The sequence below is a fragment of the Hakea prostrata genome, chromosome 10 (assembly GCF_041222555.1).
Source record: "Hakea prostrata isolate BN-2017 chromosome 10, UWA_Hpros_2, whole genome shotgun sequence".
Lineage (NCBI taxonomy): Eukaryota > Viridiplantae > Streptophyta > Magnoliopsida > Proteales > Proteaceae > Hakea > Hakea prostrata.
Window position 1 is genome coordinate 3605414 of NC_142609.1, and position 17010 is coordinate 3622423.

The window sequence follows — 17010 nt, forward strand, 5'->3', positions numbered from 1 at the left end:
TTCCTTTCCTTTTCCCTCACCCCACTACACATGGGACCCACATTTTTTTTCCCACCCCACCTTTGCAAATAAATGCAGCCTTACTGCGTTTGTTTGCAAAGGTGGGGTGGGAAAAAAAATGTGGGCCTCATGTGTGGTGGGGTGAGGGAGAAGAAAAGGAAATCAAAAGAAAGTGTGGAAAAATATTAATTCTAAGTCCCACATTTTACTTTTTCATATTTTTTTACAAAATCCCACACTTTTGTAGGGTTTTGAAAAAGCTTGGGGTGGGAAAGTTGAGTTTGTCACATCACCAGACAAGTTTCCTTGATTAAAAGAAATTTGTCTCTCACTTTCACACCTCAAGCAACCAAACAATTTACACTTTTGGGATTCAAAAAAAATGTAGAAAAAAATTGTTTTTTTCAAGAATTTTCCCACCCCAACTTTATTCCAGCAATTATTCCAGGCCTAACTTTTGTGGTAGTTTGAAACTAAAATGACCATTTTGCCCATAATGTTTTGGAAAATATAATTTTGTCTTTATATTTAAGCATTTTAAGTTTTAAAAAAATTAAAAATAATAATAAAAAAAGCCCTTGCCATTGTTGGAGCTCAGATTGGTGAGAAACTTGGTTCAATTTGAAGACTTCAAACCCTAAAAGCTCCTAATCTAAGTTGCTTCCATTTTGATTGCATCTAATGGCATATCACACAATGACTTCGCAGGAGGTGAAGTTTCTTAGCTTTTCTAAATGAACGACTTAGATTAGGGGCAAGTCTTCAAATTGGAGGATTCAGATATGTTTATACCAAATCTAAAGTAATACTAAAGAAGATTGTTATACAAGTTGCTGGAAGAATATCTTTATCCCCTTCAATGGACCGTCATTCGTTTTATTTCTCTCAGAGGTATTCAAGATGCCTATGTCAAATTTTGGTGCCATGTAGATTGCAAGTCTTTAGAGAGAGATTAATGATTGAAATCATGAACAACAGTGGCTAATGTCATGTTGGGTTTCTTCTTAAAACAACTTCTCTCCATTCACTCATTTCAGACTAAATGATTGAAAGAGGGCGATGGGGAAGAAAAACGACGGCATTAAAAATAATAAGAAACATCAGCTAGAGCTGCAGATCGCAATGTACGAAGCATAAAAAGAAAACTTTGGCAACCACTTAAAAACAACACAGCCTGAAAGCAAGGCAAAAGGGAGTGATCAATTCTTCTAATATTTGAGTTTTGACCATCACCACCAACTCCTTATACTTCTCAATCACAAAATCAGGTGGGGTCCATAAGCAAAAAAATGAAGAGACGGGATGTACACCAATACTTTGTTCTCCCTTCTGTATTTTGTGATCAGAAAGCGTCCAGGGAACATTTTTGTGCTTCTTGTTGAGTTTGCAAATCCAGACTCCTAATGTTTCTGACTGATTTAGTTCAAGATTTTATTTGATCCACTATATCTTTTCAAGAACTTAACCGAATTTCTAATTTTCTTTTTTTCCTTTTCTATCCTGTGGGTAATCTAATATTCCATCAAGAGTGTTAAAAGATGAAAATACTATTGAAGGTGGTAGTCTACTAGTTGGCTTTTTAGGGGTACCACCATGGCACTTGTTGTTTGATCGTGGTCTCATTGTCTGATCATGCGGACGAACAACATTCTGCATCAACAATTGTCCCATCAAACAGACGAACAGAACTCTGCAGCAACAATTTCTAATCAAATATATATTACTTGCCTGAGTTGCCTCATTGGTTTCCTCCTATGTCTCAATATTGTTCTTCACATCCCAATGCATATCCATGATAGTTTTATATTAATATCATGTTATTTATATACTGATTGATATAGATAAAAGAAAAGAATGACTAAAGTCCTATAAATGTTTATTTTGTGATGAAAATATCATCGTGAAAACGCCTTTTAATGTCATTCATAATGAATGTCTATGGACCTATAGTGGAGAAAAATATAGTAGAATTAAAGGCATGCCTAGATACATCCTAATTAGTTTAAAATAAAAATTGGAATTAATTCAACAAAGATGGTGAATCACAAGATCATGAGTACTGCTAACGAGTCTATATGGTAATATTTAGAATTTTTAAGATTTAAAATAAACGACCCATATAAGAAAATTATACCTGATTACCAAAAAAGAAAAGAAAATTAAACCTTTAAATGCTAAGTTTAGGCTTGATCTTGTGAAGACAGTCTTAATAAACCTAACAATTGGAAAAAGGTTCAACACGGCAAGGTTCAACACTGCTAAGCTTAGAAGGGAGTCTACTAGAAAAAAGCATAATCTTTTGATTTTTTATATTTTAATGAAGGGCAAATTAGACATTATATATTCAAACTTAACGGCTATTTAACACCGTTATAAGGAAGGGGGCAACAGTAATTTCCTAAAGAATAGGATTTTATTAGTAATAAAATCAAACTAAAAAGGGGCAACAATAATTATCCCAAAAAAAAATTCAAATCTTTCTTAGAAGAAAAGACTTTAGGAATGTATATCATCATCATCCCTAGATTTTCCAAGACAATCAAAATGGCCTACAAAAACACCCAGCTGGTCTTCAATCTCTCCAGCACTTTTGTGGTAGCGTCTCTTATTCCTCTAATCACTACTCAAGTTTGGTTCAGAAATAGAGGTCTGAAACTTAGAGGAACCTATCCCTTGATTAAAACATAACTTATTATCCAATAATTGAAATGCCTTGTCCTCTTTTATCCTCAAATCGTTCCTTTTAATTTCATTCATGCCTTCGATTGGACTATAAAATTAAATTGGATTTTTATTGAATATATTTGTCCAATTTTTTCATTGAAAACAATTAAATCACTATTTATTTTTAAAAATATCCTTATAATAATCAATATTTGAAAGGTTTTTAGTGAAAAATTAGATAACTATATCCAACAAAAATCCAATTTGGGGTCTCTGTGCTTTTTAAACATAAAGTGGGGTGTCAGTGCTTTAAGGCATTCATTTTGGAATGCCAATACAATTTGCTCTTATAGAAATAGAATAAATATCAGATTGATATATTGAGTATAAATCAAATTGAATCACACTATGTTAGGGAGGTTAGGAAAAGAAAATAAAAAAATTTAAAATAGAAATAGATACAAAAAATAACCATTGTCTTGTGATAATTTGTCATATTATGTTTTTGCTTTTCTTGGCTTCCAAACTTAACTAGATTTAAAATAAATAAGTAAAGAAAGAAAAAGAAAAAAAATAACTTAACTAGTGCATTCTTTACCCCAAAAAAAAAAAAAAAAAAAGAAAACTAGTGCATTAATTTTTTTTTTTTTTTGTCCAACAAACTAATTATATTAGACTCTCCAGACTAATAGCCCTAGAAGCAAAAAAGACCAGTCCAATGTAAACTGGGGGCTAGTCCCACGAGCAATCAAGTTTGCAAATTAGTTTTAAGACCTGCTAATAAAGTTAAAGACAACAAAACTAAAAGCTCTCTTGAGCACTATTACTCATCTAATGTACTAACTCTTACCCAATCTAGCAAAAGTCCGCGCCCATTTACAGCATCAATAACAGGTTTTACAACAAGCTCATTAACACCATGAGAAAATGCTAACAAAATTCACTCTCTAATTGCTTCCATCTCAATTGTTGAAACTAAAATAGCTTTACCAAAGAGGCTTTGGCTACCAAGAAGTTCCCATGGAAGTCCCACAAAACACACACACGACCTCTCTTTTTGTTGGATTTTCCCCAAGCCCCATCAACAAACACCTGAAAATGGAAATCCAGTGATAGTGAGACAAGGATATATGAGTTAGCTTACTGTCCAACAGAATCATCAGCTGAAATGACTAAAATCACATCATTAAATAATATCCATAAGGATTTCAAAGAGCCTTCCAAAGGAATCTTGTATCTGTCAAAAAAGAAAAGAATTTCGAGCTTTCTATATTATCCAACACAATGTACTCCAAATTGTATCAAGTTTTAAGTCATGTGAGTGTACAAAGGTAATCTAGTCATGGACAATTTGCCAAGAAAATTTCTTACAACGAAGCCTTAAAGGGGAAGCTTTCCAAACATCCCGAGCATGGGATAAAAAAAAATGCATGCAAAATAGTCTCAATTGACATATACCTTGTCAATGAAAAGGGTTCGCACAGCTTGCTATGGCCTCACTGGCTGCTCTCCAAACAAAATGTTTGATTTTGGAAATATTAGAGAGACTCCAAATATTTTTCTTTTTGGTAATAGATGGATCAATTTTTATTCTTCTTGGGTAATAGATGGATCAATTTACAATCACCACATCCCAAAGAATATAGATAGTACATTAGTATGATTTTGAGAATGATTCATCTTTGGTTAAGGTAATGGTGATCAGGTGATGGGCTTGAAACTCTTCTACATCTTGGTCTATCAGTTGTCCATTCCTAACCAGTAAGATTTTTGGCGCGTCCATGAAATAGTTCAGGCCTAAATGTGTACTACAAAGTGTGGGCTCCTCTCTCAGGCTCAAACATCTCAATTTTTAGGAAATAAATTTCACTTTACATCAAAATATTTGGATTCCCCTTACAACCAAACAAACTCTTAGAGAAATTGCAAAGTTCAAAGTTAATCCCAATTGGACAGTGTGTGAGATTTGTTCATCCAAATCATATGAAGCTTGAACCTCTTACATTATCCACTATGATTAAAGTTTTGCCCAGAAATGGGAACCATAGGTAGAATATTGCTCTCTGGAGGGAACACAATAGCTACTAACCCTCTCAAATTACAATGTTGCTGATGCTATAAAAGTATTTGAATCATGTTCTATTCACAGGTGGACAGAGACCCATCTGTTTCATTTGCAAACTGAAGCTTCTACTCATCCATAGTGTGGTGGAGAAGCCAACCATAGCCATCAAGCAACATCAATGTCATAACCATCCTGAAGATGAGAGCTCATAACAAGGGTGTGGGATCCAAGTTCTGCGATGTTGTCTGTGCACACCTTTCCACATTCAAAACCAAAGTGGAACACACGAAAGAATAGGAAGAAGAACACAAAGAGCATGCATTTCTCCATTTCTTTAGATTCCAATCTTACTAATTGAATTGAACATGAACAAATTTCAGGCTTCAAATACTTGGCTCAAAGTTGAGCTCCAAAGTAGAAAAGCAGTTGTTCAAGAACTAATGTCCTCTGCAAATCCAGATATGCAAGAGGCACTATAGGAAATTTAGCACTATCCCATTAGACTAATTCCCATTATGAACTAAATAAATTTGATTTATCACTTTATCATCATCATACTATACTTGAGTTCATTGAGATTTATCCATTTCATATGTGTGAGGTTGTGATTTGGAAGTGAACCTAGTATTTGTATTCAATTAAGGAAGGATCTTATCAATTAGATTCAATTAGGGAAGACCCTATTAGCCTATCTTTGATGGAAAGAGTAGCATTGTAATATAAATATTGAGATTGATTATCCTCTATTGATTGAGCTTTCTCATTACCATTATGATACCTTCACTCCTGAGGTGGCTAGGGCTATTTTAGGTATCCATCTCAGCATTAAACACTGTTACTTAAGTCTTATTAGGTTATTTATATACCATCCCACTGCACCAACACACTCGAATAAGGGCAGTGAAACTTTAGAGTGGTTTTTGTGAGCATTGTAATAAAACCCATCCCATTTGGCTGGATTTGGTTGCAATTTGTTTCTTCTCAGTGCACACAAATAATTCAATGCGGTCTCTTAACTTTTCTTCCCTTCCGAACTAGTTATATGTTTTCTCCCAATGGATATATATATAATAATATATAATATATATATATATATATATATATATAATAAATATAAATATATAAATATAATATAAATATAAATAATAATAAAATAATATAATAAAAAATAATTTATAAAATTTATTTATTTATTAATGTCCATATGGAACTTCTATTGTTCCTCTTTTGATGGGCATGGCTTTCAAGAAAAGATGGAGAAAAAAAAATAAATAAATAAAGGACTTACTTCACAAATCATTAGGGATGTTGCTGGTTTATTATAGGATGGTGCAAGATCAACGAAAGAATTAAAGCAAAGGAAAACTTGGAGGCAAATGCGAAGAAGAAAAAACAAACAAATGAGAAGCTTCTTTCCCTGTTTCATGGTTCAATTGTAAGGGGATAAGGTGGGGGTTGGGGGTAATGGTGGGGATTGATGAAGGAGCAGTAGTGGGTTTAGATGGGACTTTGCTTCAGTCCTATGCATTTACAATTAAGCAAAGCATTTCAGATTGTTAGATCGAAATTTTGATCTCAGCCATTTAAATTCAACGGTCAAAATTAAATTTTGATTGAGATTTCGGATCTGATGGTCCTAAATCTTGCTTGACTGCGCATTTAATGCGCATGACCCAAGCAAAATTAGTTTAGATGTATGTGGTCTAGTAGGAAAATAGGGAAGAAACAAAGGTAGGACAAGTGGGTTTTATTGCAATCCATGGCAGCAAAATATAAAACAGAAAAAGAAGTAGGATTCTCAATCTCTAGCTAGCTTTAGATCTTGGGTATAAAGGAGCAATAGGATGGATCGAGATTCCCCTTAGGGTTTTTTTTATTTATTTATATTTTTTTAAAGATTTTGCAAATGTATTTCTCAAAATTTTACCAGTGAATTTATTGGACATGCAAAATTGTTGTCTAATTATAATATCAAACACACATCCTCCCTCAAGATTACTAATATGGACTACAATGCTACTTCTTGAATACCAAATAACCAGCATTGAATTGTTAAATCAAGCCTAATCTACAATCTTGATAAATATAGTTAGAATATTTAGATTGTCTAATTTAAATAAGAAAATACAACTTAGGAAGGTAGACTAGAATAATTGTAGAAGTGCAACACAAGAGAAAACACAATTTTATTGTTCATCACTGTTTTGTAATTCTATTTTGATGGTAAAATAGCCCTATTTGTGCACTCAGAAAATTTTCTTAAACTATGACAAAATTGAGAGGTAATACAAGAAAGACGATGAGAACTTTTACAAGTAACTAATTCAACTTCCTTTCTTTAAGGAGGTAATGGAAACACCAACAATTACCTGAAGTTTCAGTTTTCACGTTCATTATGTATGAAGGCAACATGGATACCTAGAGCATCTTGGACACTTCAACTTAGTAATGTTGTTAATAGGGGAATCAGATGGGCTCCAATGTAAATCGTTCCAGGCTTCGAAGGGACCAGTCGTAGATGTCTTTGAGACAAACTTGAACAAACAAATCAAAAGAATCACATATAGCATCAGTACATCATCTAGCATAGCCCTCACACCAAAGGCACCTTAGAAATTAGGTAGGACAAATACGAGATAAGAGTTTAATTATAAGATTGCATTTGCACTCAACTGTAAACATGCACTTTAGAGTCGGATGGACCACCAAGGCCTCTCCTACGGAAGCTGTAGTTAAGTGTGAGGAACATGAAACATCATTGATTAACTCACCATTTGAACATAACATAACACAAACCACCACATCCATCATTGTTAAGATTTGAATTACAATGAATCTCCAAATCGACCACCTTTGGAGACACCAAGGCCACTATAGAATGATCCATATATTGCCTTCAAAACCTGACCAAACACATCATTTCCAATCAAAACCTCCCATTGGATCCTGCTAAACTACTTGACATACTCCTATGCCACTACTTGCTAATTAGCAAAGGAATCAACAGACTTATTCTACTTTGATTTCTTGAGACATTTAATAAATGAAGCATATAGGTAAATACAATATAATCACATCTTAGAATTATAGTCAGTAAAATGCATATTAATTAACAATTTTTTAACCAAAAAAAATTAATTAATAGTTTCTGATGAGGGTAGAATAAAATAGACCAATCCAGTCCGACCAAAACATTGGTTGACCCACGGATAACGAGATAAACAACCGATTAACCACCTTTAAGTTGGGAGCTATAATCCTAATCAGGTTCAGATAAATTCATAAAGTCTAGATCATACTCAACAAAAGAAGTTCAGAGTAAAAAAACTACCTCTCAAGATAGAGTCAAAGACAATTAGACAAAATGCACCTACTACATAGATCAGGTAATCAAAATTATAAATATGCTAGCCTACGCCCAAAGGAAGGTAAGTTTTCAGAAGTTCAGATCTATCTTGCTTGTTACAATCAAGTTTCTTGATTCCCAGATTCATTACTCAACTAACTTGAGCTTCGGAGATGTTACTCGACCAACCCGGTCGAGCACATTCTTGTAGGAAGAAGCTGATCATGTAGATGAACAACACTAAGCATCAACAATTTGCTGATCGAATGGACGAAAAGAACTCTGTAACAACAATTCTCATCAAAAATATATATTACTTGCCTCATTGGTTTCCTCTTATGTCTTAATATTGTTCTTCACAGCCCAATGCATATCCATGATAGTTTATACTAATATCATGTTATTTATATATTAATTGACAGAGATAAAAGGAAAGAATGACTATAGTCCTATAAATGTTTATTTTGTGATGAAAATATCATCATGAAAACGCCTTTTAATGTCATTCATAATGAATGTCTATGAACCTATAGTGAAGAAAATATAGTAGAATTAAAGGCATGCCTAGACACATCCTAATTGGTTGAAAATAAAAATTGGAATTAATTCAACGAAGATGTTGAATCACAAGGTCATCTACTGCTAACGAGTCTATATAGTAATATTTAGAATTTCGATTGTAGGATTTAAAATAAACGACCCATATAAGAAAAATAGGGTATAAACAGACTGGTTTTGGATCGTATAGTGCTATTGGCATCTTATTATGTTCTTTTAGATATTTTTCCTCCAAGGTCAAATAGGGTTTTGGTTTTGTAATGGTTCATTGTGAACTATGCGAATTTAATCGAGTCTATTCTCATTTAAAATTAGTTTTCTTATCCATGGATAAAATCTACGATGACAATTTAATGAAAGACCCAACTTTTCATCTTGACCATTTGCTGCTTGGAGCAGTGCCACGTACGCACTGATGCCAAGGTCAAAATCCCAGATTTGTAATGTTTGATTCTGAAGTTAACTTGACCTTCTCCTTTGCTCTTCTTTGCTCACGATTTAGGTATTTTTCTTCTTACACCCACAAACCTTGATTTCTACCTCGGGCAATTTCTTCCTATCTGCTCGTTTCGCTGTTTTGAAGTGTTTTTGTGGTTCTTCACTGTTCTTTTGTTTTTTTATCAATTTTTTGTTGATGAATCTGTCATTTTGCGCTCAGTTTCGGGAAACATAATTGCTTCACTCGAGCTATCAGTTGGTCAGCTTCCCAAACGATAAAACCTTGTCGTGCTTTGTTGCTGCAACTCTTATTTTGTCCTCTAAGTTTTTTTGCTCCCTTTTTATTCTTCTTCTTCCCCTGCTCTGATCTTAAATGTTTTCCATCTTTATGTTATTGTGTCACTAGCATAAATTGTGATACAATTTTGTATTATCCCTGTAACTACTCCATGCTTGAATTTCAACAGGGATAATTTGGATCTTGGTTGGGTTTTATTCTCGTGGGTCTCTTTTCAATGTAATCACTAGAAGAAAGAAGTCTATTTGCGACATTCTGGAATTAAAATAGAAGAAGGAAACGTAATTGGCTTTGCATATGCTGTTGCATAATGGCTTTTGTTTGTTTGTTGCAGATTATAATGGATTTGTTTGTTGCAGATTATAAGTTCTTCAACACACTCGAATAAGGGCAGTGAAACTTTAGAGTGATTTTGTGAGCATTGTAACAAAACCCATCCCAAGTGGTAAGCAGCTTGGTCCGCTTAAGCGAGGTTCCGGTATCAAAACCTTGTGAATGCAAAAATCTCCGTTGGGAGACTCACACACCACAGCCAGGTGTGAGACCTGGATCGAAACACCGGATTAGTCAGGACAAAGCCTTGGAAACCGAAGTGGACAACAAAAAAATAATAATAATAAAACCCATCCCATTTGGCTGGATTTGGTTGCAATCTGCTTCTTTCTCAGTGCACACAAATAATTCAGTGCGGTTATTTATTTTTTTTGCCCTCAGGTTTTCCTTTGCTTTCATTCTTTCGTTGATCTTGCAATCACTGTTTCATGGTTCAACTGTAGGGGACAGAGTGGGGTTGGGGGTGTAAAGGTGGAAATTTTCTAAGATTTCAACGTTGAGAAACAATGTACTAGAGCAATCAGAGTTGTAGTTTCATCTCAACTAGCCAAGTCATCAAGCCTATTCACCAATCTCAATTACTTGAATGCCTATGAAATAAAATAAAATATCTATGGTTAAGGGGGTACAGTGCAATTATAAGTTTACAACCTTTACAAGCATAAGGTTGCATTTGTTTGCAAAGGTGGGGTGGGAAAACAACATATGGGCCCCATGTGTAGTGGGGGGAAGGAGAAGAAAAGAGAAAAAAATGAAAGAAAATGGTTTTGTGGAAATGTGATAGTAGTGGGATTTCACTTTTTACTTTTCCAAACTTTCGTACAAAATCCCATCAAATATGTAGGGTTTTAAAAAGCAATGGGGTGGAAAATTGGACTACCACCTCACCAGACAAGAAGGAAACTTGTCTCTCACTTTTCCACCCCAAGCATCCAAACATTCTACAATTTTGGGATTTAAGGGAAAAGTAAGAAATCTATATTTTTTTCAAGAAATTTTCCCACCCCTTTTTCTCCACCCAACCTTTATTCTAGCAAACAAACGCAAAACTGAATCTGGGTATAAAAACTAAAAAAGGTCCCGCAAATTATTTTTCTTAAAAATTATTACAATCAGTGTTACGTCCATGATCATCCGCATGGAAAGCAAATTTAAAGAATCACTTAAATATGAGATCATCACGGCCGGATCCAACCCCAAAATAATGGATTCGTATACCAACTAGTTCTTCAATCCTTTTCACATAACGGGAGATTATCATCTATGATTCAACTTTAGAGATAATCAACTTGCCACCTGGAAAAAAATAATAATAATAATAATAATAATAATAATAAAAAAAAAAAAAAATACTCAACCCTTGTGACAAAAAAAAATGCAAAATTTTAATTTGGAACTCTAAGAAATTTTGTGGCATCCAATAATTCTATATATGAAATCTCAAGGTCTTCAAGCTATTTTTTAGAATGGCAATAATGCACCTCCAAGTAAAATCTCAAGTCTGATCAATTTGTTGTTTTTTTCAAGAGATCATAAAATGTCCATTAATTTTGTTGGAACCCTTCAAAAGGTAGATTAGGTTGATCTTAAAATGCATATAAATTCAGGGTAGTTTAATTATTTTTGAAATTAAAGCTAGGTAAGCAGACTAACAGATTGTCATCCCACCTCACCTGCCAATTTTTTTTTTTTTACTTAAACAGATCAACAGCTTTGAAAACAATCATAAAACATATATCCAACAATGAAAAAGACTATTCCAGACTAAATAAAGGAAAGCACAGGCAATGTATGCAATTCGTATGAAAATATTGCATCAAATAAACAAAAAATGACAACAAAATCAAGCTGATGAACATTCAACAAAAAAAGAAAGGAAGCTTACTTCTACAATGAAAGGCCATTGTTTTTCAAGTTCCTTATTTAGCCATTTCACCTTAAATGAATCAAATAATTTCAGGAAAAACATGAAGAAAGAAACAAAATAATTGCAAGGCAACTGTACTAGAAAGTAAAACGTTTATCAACTAGTTCATAAGTCCAAGTAAAACTTACCCAAAATTTTATATAGAGATTACTTATACTGACAATAGGAGAAAATCTACAAGGAGACCAGAAACCTCTCTTAACCTTCTCTTGATTGCAACAAGAATGATGACACATGGCTTCTTCTTGCTTCCTGTGATCAGTAATAGTTTGTATGGCACAGATCCTCTACAGCACTGAAGAAGGTGAGAGGAAGACACTAAGTCCCTCTTTCTCTTTTGAGAATAAGTAGTACTATCAAGGAGACTCAAACAACTACATTTCAACTGGGCCCTCATATACTTCTAACATTGAAACGATTTGGTAAAAAAACATCTTTTTAAATTAAACAAAGAGGGTTCATTTCAAATACATAGACTTTAATACAAATCATTCATATTGTACAAATACACATTTAACAACCATATGTCAACTAAAATGTAAAAATCAACATCATATTTTGTGTTTTCCTACTCAAAATCTGATGGAGATCTTGGGGGCACCGGAAGCTGCAGGTGATGAGCCATTGGTCCAAGTTTCGACGCACATAAAGCACATGATCCTCCATTCGTGCGTATCTTCCATCCATATGTTGTTGAAAAGCCAACAAACCGAGCCTGTGTGACGTATGGTCCTCATTTGCTAGAGGATGTGCTCCTACATTTGGAGGAAGGTTTTGAAGATCTGGCACTTATTCTCCACAATGAAATTTATTATAAGAAATTCTAATATCATTCCCGGGGGGACAGTGCTCCCCCCAACATCAACTCCAAATACAATAAAGATGTGACTTAGGACTCTACCGTTGGGGAGAGCACGATTGTGTGCCAGTAAAGCATATTGCATCATCTGAAGAACGATGAAGGGCAGGTTTAGAGGTCTTAAAGTATGAACACAATGGCTCACATAAGCTTGAAAAGAATTTATGTAATCACGATGACCCTTATGGGGGAGGATGTTGTATTGGACGATGTGCCTAATAATGTGGGGAAGAGGTTTCAGCTGCTTTTCCTTGATGTTGGTGTCACCCGTATAGTTTACCATAATATTCCTATAGGTGGCATCAATATCAATCAATTATTGAAATTTCTTTTTGGTTCCCAAAAAATAAAGGACCCTCAGTTGAAACTTTAAGAATGGAAGCTAAGTTATCAATACCTAGCTCAATACGGATCCCTTTAACATGGGAGATGGCTTTCAAGTTTTCCCCCTCCCCAGTGAAATACAAGTTTGCATAAAACATCTTAACTAGGTAAGGATAACACTTGGCTTTTAAGTTAAGGATGCTCTCCCAACCTATCCTCTGAACTTATCAAGTAAACCTACAACTTCAAAAGAATAAATGTTTACCTCCCTTCCTTTTTCTATTGTTTGCCCCTATAGGATCTCAAAACTACTTTGGCCCCTGGACATATTGTTATTCCTAGATTGACACTGAGAGGGGGGTGAATCAGTGTCTTCAAAAATTTACCACAATGTGGCTGGGTCTACCAGACAGTGTACCACTCGTAGCTATCAACTGCACAAAGACAAGTCCACCACACACCACAATGTGGCTGGGTCTACCAGACAGTATACCACAACTCTGCAATCAAGGCACTCCAATATGTGCAACAAAGAAAAATAAACAAAAAACGCAATGCACCAGAGTTTACGTGGTTCGACCAAATTGCCTACATCCACGGAGTAATACCCTACCTAGGGTTTCGTATATTACTCAATACACTCCTAGATATTTTGACTGCTACAACAGTCCAGGAACACCAATCCCTGCTATAGTCTAAAATGCAATTAAGACAAGGGCACCAACCCCACCCCCTAGACAAGCTCCAACTTGCTAGGTCACAATGTAAACCAATAATTCAAGTTCCCCAAATTATATTCATGATCTAGGTTCTTCATCATTAAACATAACCTAGAAAATAATAGACAATAACTTGTGAATACGGGTTACCTCAACTTGTGTAAGATGCATGGTAACAATATTTGTTTCTCTTTTTCTCCAATTTTTTTTTTTTTTAAATCTTTTTCAGTTTTCTCTCTTTAAAAAAACCATACAACCATGTTCCCTTCTTTTCTTCTGCTGCTTCTTCTTCCTTCTCTTTCACTTTCTTTCTTGTTCAGCAAAACAAAAAACTTCTTATTCCCAAGCTTCAGATCTCCAAAGCCAACCAACGTCTTCTGGTTCGACCTCCACGCTCTTCCCAAGCTCCTCAAAAACGTCCTTCCTCTTCTGCTGGAGTTTGCTCTCCTTTTATAGATTAATTAAACTTAAAGTTCGAATCAAACTCAGAGTTCCTATCTGACTTAAACAAGGAGTGTTTTGACGTACAAATCGGACTAACTTATAGATCTCCAATGAACAATCCCACCGTTGGATTTGAAGATCAAGAAGTCGTGAAGCTCTCCTCCAAAAATCGGCTCAATCGGATACTGGATGACCATCCGATGAAGAGGTTGATCAAAACTGGACAGAGACCCTCAAAAACGGGATTCTTGAGTTTTCTTTATTTGAATTGGATTTTTTCTCTCGGAACCTTTTTGTGTGTTGCTGTACCATATCAAAACCCACTTAAGTTGCCAACAATGACAACACCTTCATTTTAGGCCAATGGAACAACAAATATAAACTACTCAATTCCCTCATGTGCTGGTTGCTTTCCCTTACGTGCCTTTGTTTTTCTTCCCCTCATCTCTATTGGAGCCATTGAAAATGTGGTATTTGCAGCATAAATCACAAAACATATTGGCTAAACAACAATCCAAAGTATGAAACGCAAGTAACACATATGAATTAAGTGGCAATATAAAATGGTTCACCTCAATTTCACTACAAGAACAATGACAACAATATATATTGCATAAAACAAAATTGATTTTCTTCTACATTTTTTTTTACCACATATATACAACAAATCACAAGATGAGAGAAAAACAATGACACAGTAAGACAAAATCACTTATTAATTTCTTCACCTGGGTTTTTCAAATAACAAATGCATCACATAAAAGGGTTATGGTAAGTTTGTAGCGCGGACAAGGAAATTGGATCTATGGACTCACACTGGGAAATGTTCTTATTCAAACAAATAAGATGCTAAAGAATCAAAACTTAAATGGGATATGTCACATTTTATTTTTCTGAGTTAAATGACATCTCTAAATTCAAATTAGAATTCTTAACACTGATAATTGATCATGTTAGACCCAAGAATTTCTATGTTTAAGGGCATACAGCAAGCAAATTGAAAGGGGGGGGAACCAAATGTGAACATGCAAGACTTTAGGCTGACTACCAAATGTTCATCAGACACTTCTACCTGGACACAGAAAATTCCGACCCCTCTTTTCCTCTAAGACTTGAACCAATGTTTTGAGACATTTACCTCATGCATTTAGTGGTCCAAATACCTTGTCTCAAGTATCTCTTCACATATCATTTGTTTTCTTTAATATTTGATCTTTGACTATCCTAAATTGCTTATGAATGTCATATAATTCAAGCGTATTAAAAGGCTATGCTTGCAATGCTCATGCATTTAGCATCTGAAACAGAAAGAACCTCCTTCAGAAAACCAACAAAAAACTGAACACCATTCTAAGACGATGAAACACATATTTATAAGCTGCATAACTAACAACAAATGGCCCACCATTGGAACTGAAAGACATATTTATAAGCTGTATAACCAACTTACCAAGGAAGGGAAATGCAAGTTGCCCTAAGCTTTCTTCTTCTTCTTCTTTTTTCCCTAAAAGAAAAATAAAAATATGGAACCAAATCGTTAGATCGACTCAATGGGAGATCAAAACCCTCAAACTTCGATGAATTAAAGACCCTTTGTGTTAGTCCTTACCATTGCAGGAAATCACTGTTCGCAAGAATGAAGAAGAAGCAAATGCAGGAATCCTAACCTTTCACTTTCTCTCCTTCGTCGTCTGAAGCAGGATAACTCGTCGTCGTCGATGAGGAAGTCTCCAAGGTTGTTCGTAGATTTGTTCTCTCCTCGGAATCTTGTTTGCAGACTCTCTCTCTATTCACGCTGCACATTTTCGATACCGTTGTCGTTGTCTGTGCTCAAAATAACGGTTATAATTTAAGATGATCAAGGACGTTTGCAGCTTAGTGCTGTGCATTTAATGCACAACGTTGAGGCAAAATTGCAAATATATATATTAGTTGCCTCATTGGTTTCCTCCTATGTCTCAATATTGTTTTTCACAGCCCAATACATACCCATGATAGTTTTATACTAATTCATGTTATTTATATACTGATTGATATAGATAAAAGGAAAGAATGACTATAGTTCTATAAATGTTTATTTTGTGATAAAAATATCATTGTGAAAATGCCTTTTAATGTCATTCATAATGAATGTCTATGAACCTATAGTGGAGAAAATACAGTAGAATTAAAGGCATGCCTAGATATATTCTGTTTGGTTTAAAATAAAAATTGGGATTAATTCAACAAAGATGCTGAATCACAAGGTCCATGTACTGCTAACGAATCTATATAGTAATATTTAGAATTTTCGATCATAAGATTTAAAATAAATGACCCCTATAAGAAAATTATACCTAATTACCAAAAAAGAAAATAAAAATTTGCCTTTAAAACATAGAAGCCTCAAACTCAGAGGAACCTATCCCTTGATTAAAACATACTTATCATCTAATAATTGAAATGCCTTGTCCTCTTTTATCCCCAAGATCATTCTTTTTAATTTATTTCATTCAAGTCTCCAATTGGACAATAAAATTCAATTGAATCTAATATTTTTTTCTGTCCACACAGTTTAACATATATAATCATAGGCTCAACAATAATAATTGGTATCATGACTTTCAATCCTTAAATTAAAATATTTTAATTAATAAATTAATTCAATAAACCTCACAACATCAATATTATCCTTTCCAAATTGGTTGAGTACCCATCATCCATATAAATGGCTCAAAAGTACAGTCCGACAAACCAATTGCTTCTTTTGTGTGAGGTTTTTCGAAAGAAAGCCATTACAACAAATTAAAATGGTAGAAGGAAGATGAATGAAGGGATCCTTTCATCACCCACCACTCTCTATAAAGTTCAACTTTGAAAGGGTTCAAGGCGCATTTAGGCCATTTGAACCCATAAAGGGCATTTTATTGAACGATGTTTTGAATGACTAACGAGTAGATTTTCAATTTCGACAAAAATTAGTCATGGGTTCTCAGTCGAAATTCAAATTGCAATTGTGATTGCTTGTTGTATAATTTACAATTATATTTGTGACT